The sequence below is a fragment of the Triticum urartu genome, chromosome 7, assembly GCF_003073215.2.
Source record: "Triticum urartu cultivar G1812 chromosome 7, Tu2.1, whole genome shotgun sequence".
Classification (NCBI taxonomy): Eukaryota; Viridiplantae; Streptophyta; class Magnoliopsida; order Poales; family Poaceae; genus Triticum; species Triticum urartu.
Window position 1 is genome coordinate 490,332,897 of NC_053028.1, and position 11,449 is coordinate 490,344,345.

The following is an 11,449-nucleotide window of genomic DNA, read 5'->3' on the forward strand; positions in this document are numbered from 1 at the left end:
AGGATGTGCATGCGGCGTGCCAGCATAGGCTAGCCCATGTGTGTGCTAGCGTGAGATGCCTTTCATTTCTGTATTTTTTTAATTTTTTGTCTATTGTTGTATTGTCTCGATGCATTGCAGTTTGTTGCAGTTTGTTAGATACTTTTTTGTCTTCTTTTCATTTCTTTTCTCCCCCTTGCGACACTATAATATGTGTATATATCAGATGATGTGTGCAGGCACCTCCTTTGTGTGTGTATATACCGTATGATTGGTCATGCATTTTTTTCGTTGTTTTGATTTGTATTCATCTATGCAACATGTCCATGGAATAGTAAATCATGTATCAAAATTGCTACTCATATAGATGTGTGTGATGGCTCATCTAAGTTTCAGTTCATTTGATTTGTCCCTATAAATTGTATGCAATTCTTTGATCGGGGTTGTTTTGTCCCGTGCATCAAGTGTCGCTCGTCTGTTGTTCATTTTACGTCCCATCATACCGTGCGTCTTTCTTTTTTGGGCTGTTTTTCATCGTCTTTTTTCGCTATGTTGTAGTTGAAGAGAAGAGTTGTCTGTATAAGTTGAAGAGATGAGTTGACCGCTAGCTCGTTGGTTCTGTCTCTTGGCTCTCTCTATCCCATTGCTCTTTGTCTTGGGAGTAGAGGCGACCCGGCCAAGTTTCTAAACAGTACAATGATGGGCAACGACCCATTTCTTGTTTTTATTTTTTGTTTGCAAGTCTAACCCTAACATGTAAGAACCTTCTGTCTTTTTATTATTCTTGTTCTAGTTGCAAGTTGATCACCGACATGCATCTGGGCCCAAACCATTTTGGTCTTTCTTGCAAGTGTACTCCTAACTGGGTTCACCGTTTTACTTTTTTTATTCTAGTTGCAAGTCAACCACCGACATGCAAACTGGAGCTCGTCTCTTTTATTTTTACTAGCACAAACGCCCGTGCGTTGCAACGGAAGAGAATTTTTTTTAGCATGCACTCAATTTTTCTAAGAAATATATATGCAAGCACAACCCCCATGTTTCGCTATGAAGAAAGTGCTAGTTACCCTGTCCACCTAAACACCGAACTCAAAACATCTGACTGCATGGCACGGCAACATCAGAACGTTGCCACCCAAGGAGGCGTTGCAACGGGATATTAATATCCTTGAACCCACGCATCTAAATAGATAAATATCAAGCCAAATAACTATTACAATGAACCGCTAAATTCTGGCATGCAAACGGAAGACAATGACAATCTCCATTTATCAAAGAACAAAAAATTGTATGAAACTAAAACAAGAAATTTGGTCTCATACTATGAATAATTCATAATACAACAACATCTTATCAGGTCAAGGGTACAAATTATTTCTAGTGAAGTGCAGAACCCATGGGTGATTGACCTTACAAATATGATAATTCTGGTAACAAAATTGCTTGTCTTTTCCATATGTGCCAAAATGATCCTTGATAGAACACATGGATATAGTTCAAAAATGAACCGAGGATCAGAAGCTTGTGGATTGACCCGTTTCAAATTTAGTATGAACATGAGTAAAATAATTATAATAATTTATGACTGGACTGGAAATGTGATCTCCTCTGTGGATAACACCTGCAAAATAATGATATAATGTACTTGAATCTAGGAAAGAACTTATATGTAAAATTTTAGATAAGACTAATACCAAGCTGTGCATGTCTAGTTGTCCTGCTGAGCTCCATCTCAGCTGCAATCTCTGGACCAACTCACTTCTTAGCGATCAACAATGAGCGCAGGCAAGTCACTATGACAACACATGAATGTCTCACAACAGATGCATCCAATAATTCAAACCGGCAGTTAAGCATCACTATGTACATTGCCGATGAAGAACCTAGTACAGTGTTGCTGATTCAGAAAATAAATATGCAAAGCCGATGCTACTATTTTCAGGTATATACACAGTACCAAATAGAGGTAGATTCATCAGTGAATATGTGAGTCCTTGATTGCACTGTCATCAAAAAAGCTGCTCATTGCCCATGTTTGTCTCCCAATTAGCTACAAACAGACAATAAGGTCAACTAACAATGCACATTTTCATTGAGTTAAAAGCATAGCCTGCAAAATGAATTAGATGCCAAGATTTCACTATTCTTTAGTGCACTGAAGATCAATGGAAAACGCAAATCAGCAAAGGCCTGCAATCATGGTATTTCATTCAAGTCTGTAGCATTGTGATCAGGTCTGCAGTTATGGTATTCCATTCAGGTTTGTAGCATTGAGATCATTGTCGTGTCTTGGTAACCATCATGATGTACAGCCCCGGAGGTGTCAGCCGACAATACCAGCATCCATTGGAAATCTGCAACTATGTATCAGCACCTTGTGCATGTGCATGCCTGTAAGACAACTAACTCATGGTCTTCTTACCTGCTGTTCCTGATCGTTCTTCCTTGGACTTCAGTTTGGAATATTGACGGCCTAACAAATCAAAAGCATTTCAATCCATCTCATCAATCAGCTTATGTGCTAGCTCAGAGCGCCCAACCTTTTCAGGTCACTGATCAGTGGACGGTGGATATATAAATCAAAGGCTGGTGTAACTTACACGCACTAGGACTCGGGCATCGCCTTGAGGTCATGGTGGACACCGTCTGGTCCAGTCCGATCCCTGACCAAGCCGTTGTTTGGATCGGCAGGTGCGCTATGTGAGCGAGTGATGTGAGGAAGCAGACGACGTGCGCGAGTGCCAACGTGCCTGACAAATTAACTGACAACTGAAACTTTGATGAAACTGATGAACTGAATTTTCTGAATCTGATGAAACTAAATCTGACGAAACTGAAACTGTCGAATCTGAGGGAACTTCAGGACAGCATAGGTGGCACCGTAGTGGCCTCGTGCGAAAGCTGCTACTGCCTCAGAGGGAGCTGCACAAGGGAGGGGCAGCCGAGTTGGTCGTCATCCCTTGTCGTGGATCATTGGAGCTGCGGGTCGCAGGTGGCGGAAGAGCATATCCGGGGCTGGGAGGAGTAGCCGCGGGTCGCCGCATATAGGCGTGTTAATCCTGTACGGGCAGCCAGCATACCCAATCAGGATTAAGTCACGAACCCGCAATCCTGATGAAGTCAGATCTCTCGATAATAGGCTGCCCGATGTGATGCAAATGCTAGCAGTATGTGTACTTCTTAAATTAAGTGAAGCAAGTTCATACAATAATTAGAAGGTTCAGTACACTTTTCTGTTTCAAATTGTTTTTCTTGTGATGCGGCAAAGAAATTCTCCTACAGTTGCAAAAATCATTATTCATAGTTTAATAGTAATAATGTCCAGGCAGGCACAAATTTATTGCTAAATGTCCGTGCCAACTATGACATCAGAGGTCTCCCGTTGTATCTGGAGTAGAGAATCTGAAACTTTTTGTTCTACTGAACCTATATAAATCTCACATTCTCAATCCAAGAGCTTCTAACTCTTCTCCTCGACATCAGTAACGCCCATTTGTATCTCAATTATGGTATGGAGTGAAATCTAGGGTAAAATAGAAATGATTGAATAGGCTTAGCAATGCTTTTGCAAGTTTAAAACACAACTTTTAGTGATGGGAGAAGATCAAAATTTCATGTTACCTATATGTTCAGTAAAACATGAGTACATTGCTTGCAATACGGCCTATAAGTAGGATCAAGATTTCAAGATCGGCGTTTCTGCACAAGAGAGTTTCACCAACAGTAGCAAGTTACCTGGTCGGGTATAACAACCACTGCTGCTCGCTAGAGTCCGACTGTAACGACGTATTCATATGTAAATATATATTCAATAAATATGTAAAGCCCAAATCTGTATTTTATCAATTTATTGAAGCTATAACTTTTATATTTTAGCACGACATGATTAATATAGAAAATTATGTAGGTTTGCAGCATGATAATTATCAAAATGACTTTGTATATAAACTACCAATAAGATATTCCAAGTTGTTCCGAAAATAACAGAGAAATGTTACTACATACCCATACTCCTCAGGCATATTTTTCTGTCGTTATTCATACGTCATTGTTTCTGTCGTTATTCATACGTCATTGCCACACACACACACACCAGAATTGATCGCATCAAGTGTACTCCATTGCATCTGCCAACATTAATTGCGATATATGTCAGTGTACATACATATCAAGAAAACTTACAAACTTTCATAGAAATAACTTCAGGAATCTTACAGTTGGAGTTGCTGTCAAAATTATTCTCCATAGATCACGTGCTAGTTTTTTTTCTTTCTTTTTTTGCCTAAAGCTCTCCATCTTCACTGCATAATTGTTACGTAGGTTGAAGTGGACCTTGTTAGATCAATACAATAGGCTAATTCCCATAAGAGAAATGATTTTGCAGGATACTTCGACAAATAAGTTAATGAAATTTTGCAACCTGGTAAGCAAAAGAGGTAGGCGCAAGATGAGAATTCACATGCAGTTGCAGAATAAATATGATGTGTCACCAATTAAATTGCTCTTGTCATATTTGTTAATCATAATGGCAATCTTGGGGGAAGAAGTAGAGGGCCCTAAAGCAGGTAGGACGACACGGAGGCAGACCATGTGTGCCGCAGCTTGCGGAACTGAAATTTAAACCAGCAGCAGTTCAGGTTACATGAGAAAACTGGAAATAGTTATTTACTAAGGTTTAGTCAATATAAGGAAAAGACGGGTAGAAAGCATACTGTACCCGATTCATGGTACATGTCTCTGAGTCTTTCAACAATCTTATAGCCCTGATCCTTGTCCCTTTCTTTAGAAACACTGAAATCCTCCTCAAACTTAGAAATTCAGACTATACTGCTTAGCTGCAGTATAACACCCTGACCTGAACTCTTTATTTGGTGCCAGGTAGCACTTTGATGCCGTGTTTATATGTTCCAAAACTGTAGGTGGACTGGTGGAGTACTACTTCAGTGATGAGGATCTTCTGATGCATATCATGCCATCAATTACCTCTCTTTGGACATCTTCCTTAATTTAGTAACTCAATTTTCTAATGGGAAACTAATGGCGGAGATCCTATAGACCTCTGATGCAAATTACCTATCCACGACAGTCATAGAACGATCAAGCTATTCTTTTTCTTTACTAATATTGCGGGTCGTACAGATCCGGCCAGACCTCACCGCCGACAGGGAGGCATTGAGGTGGGGGCCATGTTCGTCGTGATACTCATTAGCATGGCAATGAGAGGTCCTTCCGGCCCAGCGGCTTCATCAACCAGCGCGTGTGCCACTGCCATATACAAGAATCATCTACACAGAATTTCTGTTTAGTGCGTTCATGCCTTTTTAATTTGCAAGTGATCGATGCGTGGACTGCCGGAACATGCATTCGGCGGTGGTGCAGACACTACAACAAACACAATCAATTCAAAGTCAGAAACAGAAAAGGGATAAGCAACAGCTAGACCATTCACCAATTGTAGTAACTGCTTCATCTTACAGGCCACACAACTTCAAGAGCATAGCAAGCAAGCAAGCAGAAGCAAAAAAACTGAAGCAACAAAGATTGGGAGGAGGCGTTGGAGATGGCCGCGAGCGGGGACAGCGAGGAGCAGCGCGAGGAGAAGTAGGAGGATCGGGCAGGCGTAGGAGGTCCGATCCCCCCGGAGGCCCGGACCAGCGCCGCCGCCATCTTCGTCCTCATGGTGTGTTGGGGACGACGGCCTGGAGTCGGGATTGGGGCAGGCAGAGACCGGGCATTGCGTCCGTCCGTTCGGGTGAGAACGAATCATTTTTTTTACTTATTACTACTAACTTAAATCTGGAGTGCGGGTTAATTACTAAAAATTTGAGGGAGTGTTTTGCAAAAACGCCGCGACGATGAACCCGAAGACTCAGGACATGCCAAGTAGAACCGTTGGGAAGACTTGGGGAAAGTCTTGTTAAACTTGCTGTAAAAAATAGAAACTTTAGCGCTCACGAGAACTGCTGTCATTTTTATTTGAAGATTGATATTTAGTTAATTCCTTTTGCAGATGATTAATAGATAAATTCCTCACGTCCAGCAATTTATTTTAGATTTTTTGGGGTTCCAGATCTTGCGCTAGCTACAGATTACTACAGACTGTTCTGTTTTTGACAGATTCTGTTTTTCGTATGTTGTTTGCTTATTTTGATGAATCTATGGCTAGTAAAATAGTTTATAATCCATAGAGAAGTTGGAATACAGTAGGTTTAACACCAATATAAATAAATAAATAGTTCATTACAGTATCCTTGAAGTGGTCTTTTGTTTTCTTTTGCTAACGGAGCTCACGAGTTTTCTATTTTGAGTTTTGTGTTGTGAAGTTTTCAAGTTTTGGGTGAATTTTTTTGATGGATCATGGAACAAGGAGTGGCAAGAGCCTAAGCTTGGGGATGCCCATGGCCCCCAAAGATAATCCAAGACACCAAAAAGTCAAAGCTTGGGCATCCCCTCTTTCGTCATTTCCATCGGTAATTTACTTGGAGCTATATTTTTATTCACCAACATGATATGTGTTTTGCTTGGAGCGTCTTGTATTACTGTACACACCTTTTGATAGAGCCATACATGAATTAAAATTTGATAGAATACTCTATGTGCTTCACTTATATCTCTTTGAGCTAGTTAATTTTGCTCTATGTGCTTCACTTATATCTTTTGAGTATAATTTTGCATCTATGTGCTTATTAGACTATTGATCTCTCATGCTTCACTTAAATTATTTTGAGAGTCTCTTAATAGCATGGTAATTTGCCTTAATAATAATATGCTTGGTATTCAAGATTTGTGAAACTTTCTTTTGAGTGTGTTGAATACTAAGAAAAGATTGAAGCATGATAATTGTTTTGAGATATGGAGGTGATAATATTAAAGTCATGCTAGTTGAGTAGTTGTGAATTTAAAGAATACTTGTGTTAAGTTTGTGATTCCCGTAGCATGCACGTATGGTGAACCGTTATGTGATGAAGTCGGAGCATGATTTATTTATTGATTGTCTTCCTTATGAGTGGCGGTCGGGGACGAGCGATGGTCTTTTCCTACCAATCTATCCCCCTAGGAGCATGCGCGTAATACTTTGCTTTGATAACTTCTAGATTTTTGCAATAAGTATATGAGTTCTTTATGACTAATGTTGAGTCCATGGATTATACGCACTCTCACCCTTCCACCTTTGCTAGCCTCTCTAATACCGCGCACTTTCGCCGGTATCATACACCTACCATATACCTTCCTCAAAACAGCCACCATACCTACCTATTATGGCATTTCCATAGCCATTCCGAGATATATTGCCATGCAACTTTCCACCATCTAGTTCATCATGACATATTCATCATTGTCATATTGCTTAGCATGATCATGTAGTTGACATAGTATTTGTGGCAAAGCCACCGTTCATAATTTTTCATACTTGTCACTCTTGATTCATTGCATATCCCGGTACACCGCCGGAGGCATCCATATAGAGTCATACTTTGTTTTAGAATCGAGTTGTAATCATTGAGTTGTAAATAAATAAAAGTGTGATGATCATCATTCAATAGAGCATTGTCCCAATAAAAAAGGGAGAAAGGCCAAAGAAAAAAAGAAGGCCCAAAAAAAAAATAAAAATAAAAAGGGGCAATGCTACTATCCTTTTCCACACTTGTGCTTCAAAGTAGCACCATGATATAGCGAGTCTCATATATTGTGCTTCAAAGTAGCACCATGTTCTTCATATAGAGAGTCTCATATGTTGTCACTTTCATATACTAGTGGGAATTTTTCATTATAGAACTTGGCTTGTATATTCCAATGATGGGCTTCCTCAAATGCCCTAGGTCTTCGTGAGCAAGCGAGTTGGATGCACCCACTAGTTTCTTTTGTTGACTTTCATAGCTTTATAAATCAGTGCATTCGTTGCATGGCAATCCCTACTCACTCACATTGATATCTATTGATGGGCATCTCCATAGCCCGTTGATACGCCTAGTTGATGTGAGACTATCTTCTCCTTTTTGTCTTCTCCACAACCACCATTCTATTCCACCTATAGTGCTATATCCATGGCTCACGCTCATATATTGCGTGAAGATTGAAAAAGTTTGAGAACATCAAAAGTATGAAACAATTGCTTGGCTTGTCATCGGGGTTGTGCATGATTTAAATACTTTGTGTGGTGAAGATGGGCATAGCCAGACTATATGATTTTGTAGGGATAACTTTCTTTGGCCATGTTATTTTGAGAAGACATAATTGCTTTGGTAGTATGCTTGAAGTATTATTATTTTGTTGTCAATATAAACTTTTGTCTTGAATCTTTCTAATATGAATATTCATACCACAATTAAGAATATTTGCATAATTATGCCAAGTAGCACTCCGCATCAAAAATTCTCTTTTTATCTTTTACCTACTCGAGGACGAGCAGGAATTAAGCTTGGGGATGCCTTGATACGTCTCCAACGTATCTATAATTTCTGATTGCTCCATGCTATATTATCTACTGTTTTGGACTATATTGGGCTTTATTTTCCACTTTTATATTATTTTTGGGACTAACCTATTAACCGGAGGCCCAGCCCAGAATTGCTGTTTTTTGCCTATTTCAGTGTTTCGAAGAAACAGAATATCAAACGGAGTTCAAATGGAATAAAATCTTCGGGAACGTGATTTTATCACCAAACATGATCCAGGAGACTTGGACCCTGCTCCAAGGAACAAAAGAGGCGGTCACGAGGGTGGCACGATGGTGGGGGTGCGCCCCCTGCCTCGTGGGCCCCTCGTTGCTCCTCCGGCGTACTTCTTCCTCCTATATATACACACGTACCCCCAAACGATCAGAACAGGAGCCAAAAACCTAATTCCACCGCCGCAACTTTCTGTATCCACGAGATCCCATCTTGGGGCCTGTTCCGGAGCTCCGCCGGAAGAGGGCCGTCATCACGGAGGGCTTCTACATCATCCTAGCCCCTCCGATGAAGTGTGAGTAGTTTACCTAAGACCTTCGGGTCCATAGTTAGTAGCTAGATGGCTTCTTCTCTCTCTTTGAATCTCAATACAAAGTTCTCCCCCTCTCTTGTGGAGATCTATTCGATGTAATCTTCTTTTTGCGGTGTGTTTGTTGAGACCGATGAATTGTGGGTTTATGATCAAGTCTATCTATGAATAATATTTGAATCTTCTCTGAATTCTTTTATGTATGATTGGTTATCTTTACAAGTCTCATCGAATTATCCGTTTGGTTTGGCCAACTAGATTGGTAGTTCTTGCCATGGGAGAAGTGTTTAGCTTTGGGTTCGATCTTGCGGTGTCCTTACCCAGTGACAGAAGGGGTAGCAAGGCACGTATTGTATCGTTGCATGAATTTATCTCTCTACATCATGTCATCTTGCTTAAGGCGTTACTCTGTTTTTAACTTAATACTCTAGATGCATGCTGGATAGCGGTCGATGAGTGGAGTAATAGTAGTAGATGCAGAATTGTTTCAATCTACTTGTCACGGACGTGATGCCTATATACATGATCATGCCTAGATATTCTCATAACTATGCTCAATTCTGTTAATTGCTCAACAGTAATTTGTTCACCCACCGTAGAATACTTATGCTCTTGAGAGAAGCCACTAGTGAAACCTATGGCCCCCGGGTCTATTCTCATCATATCAATCTCCATCACTTTAATCTTGCTTTGCTTTTTTACTTTGCCTTACTTTTTACTTTGCATCTTTATACCAAAAATACCAAAAATATTATATCTATCAGATCTCACTCTCTTAAGTGACCGTGAAGGGATTGACAACCCCTAATCACGTTGGTTGCGAGTAGCTATCGCTTTGTGCAGGTACGAGGGACTTGAGCGTGGGCTCCTACCTGATTGATACCTTGGTTCTCAAAAACTGAGGAAAATACTTACGCTACTCTGCTGCATCATCCCTTCCTCTTCAGGGAAAACCAACACAAGCTCAAGACCTAGCAGATATCCCTGCCGCCGCTACAGCATAGCGGCGGGACCTCTCCCTTCTTTCCGCAGCTTTGGTCCTCGCTGCGTGGTTGCTTGAACACCCAGAACCCCTCTTACCTGCCATGGCACAAGCAAGGAGCTACAAGATAGAAAGAGGTGCCTGTCTCTGGAGAATTTTGGATGCGGAGTGTTCCATGAGTAGGTACCTTTTTATAACACATGCACACCGGTCAGATGGTCAAACGAGTAACCGACGCCTCGAATTCTCACAATCTCTCTTAAATACCTCGAACTCTAGACGCCTGGGAAACACAAGTACTATCATTTCGTCTCCCCGTGCGTTCGTCCACACTACAACCACTCAAATTCTTTCAAATGGTCCGTACATATTCAATAAAAAACATCTCAAACACAGTTAACTTACTGTATACGTCTGACTGTATTCCGGAGAAATTACTGTCAAATTCATACTATTATACATTGCCATTTTTTGAAATGGTATTTATATCAAAATCTTACTATATCCACGAATTAACTTGCATGCTTCTCGAGGTGACACCTTAGTGAAAACGTCTGTAACACACGCAGGCACGAATGTGACGCTCTTTAATAACAAACAGTGCCTCCCGGCAACGCACAACCGCGACTCTCCACAGAAAAGGAACGAGTCGACAAGGAAAACATTTCCATAGAAAGCGTCAGTAGTCTGCCTGTGGCATTAGCAACACAGTGCCAACTCGGCTTCACTTCCACGCACCTCACAGTGTCTCGCCAGAGAAAATGCATGTAACACATGCGTGGACAAACGTGACTCTCGCTAATAACAATACTTGCCCCCGCCGTTTTCACATCCATTCCTCTCCAAGAGAACGAGTGAGCGGAATCATTCGGAAATACCAAAAGCATACAACCATGGTAACTTGACTCAGACCAATGCGTTAACATGCTTTCCATGAGTTCATGTCCATGCCTCTCCAAATGAACTAGCGAGCGGAATCGTTTGGAACACAAAGAACCATGCAACGTGACTCTCTCTAATAACAAATAGTGCCTCCCTGGAACGCACCACCGCAACTCTCCACAAAAAAGGAAGGAAAACATTTCCATACACAGCGCCAGTAGTGTGCCTGTTGCATTGGCAACACAGTGCCAACTCGGCTTCACTTCCACGCACCTCACAGTGACTCGCCAGAGAAAATGCATGTAACACACGCGTGGACAAACGTGACTCTCGCTAATAACAATACTTGCCCCCGCCGTTTTCACATCCATTCCTCTCCAAGAGAACGAGCGAGCGGAATCATTCAGAAATACCAAAAGCATACAACCGTGGTAACTTGACTCTGACCAATGCGTTAACATGCTTTCCATGAGTTCATGTCCATGCCTCTCCAAATGAACTGGCGAGCGGAATCGTTTGGAACACAAAGAACCATGCAATGTGGCTCTCTCTAATAACAAACAGTGCCTCCCTGGAACGCACCACCGCAACTCTCCACAAAAAGGAAGGAAAACATTTCCATACACA

The 11,449-nt window shown here is 41.2% G+C and overlaps 2 long non-coding RNA genes across 3 annotated transcripts; both read right to left on the reverse strand.

The window, feature by feature from the left end:
* Positions 1-1,276: 1,276 nt before the first annotated feature.
* Positions 1,277-2,574, reverse strand: LOC125520459. 2 transcript variants are annotated; one of them, XR_007288686.1, is made up of 3 exons: positions 2,402-2,574; positions 1,674-2,333; positions 1,277-1,600 (listed from the first exon to the last, which is right to left on the reverse strand). It is a non-coding gene; the product is annotated as an uncharacterized LOC125520459 (long non-coding RNA). The 2 variants fall into 2 exon arrangements; XR_007288685.1 differs by having other exon boundaries at positions 1,674-2,574.
* Positions 2,575-4,057: 1,483 nt separating this feature from the next.
* LOC125520598 lies at positions 4,058-5,515 on the reverse strand. Its single transcript, XR_007288748.1, has 4 exons — positions 4,697-5,515; positions 4,400-4,589; positions 4,195-4,280; positions 4,058-4,106 (listed from the first exon to the last, which is right to left on the reverse strand). It is a non-coding gene; the product is annotated as an uncharacterized LOC125520598 (long non-coding RNA).
* Between the last annotated feature and the right edge of the window lie 5,934 nt (positions 5,516-11,449).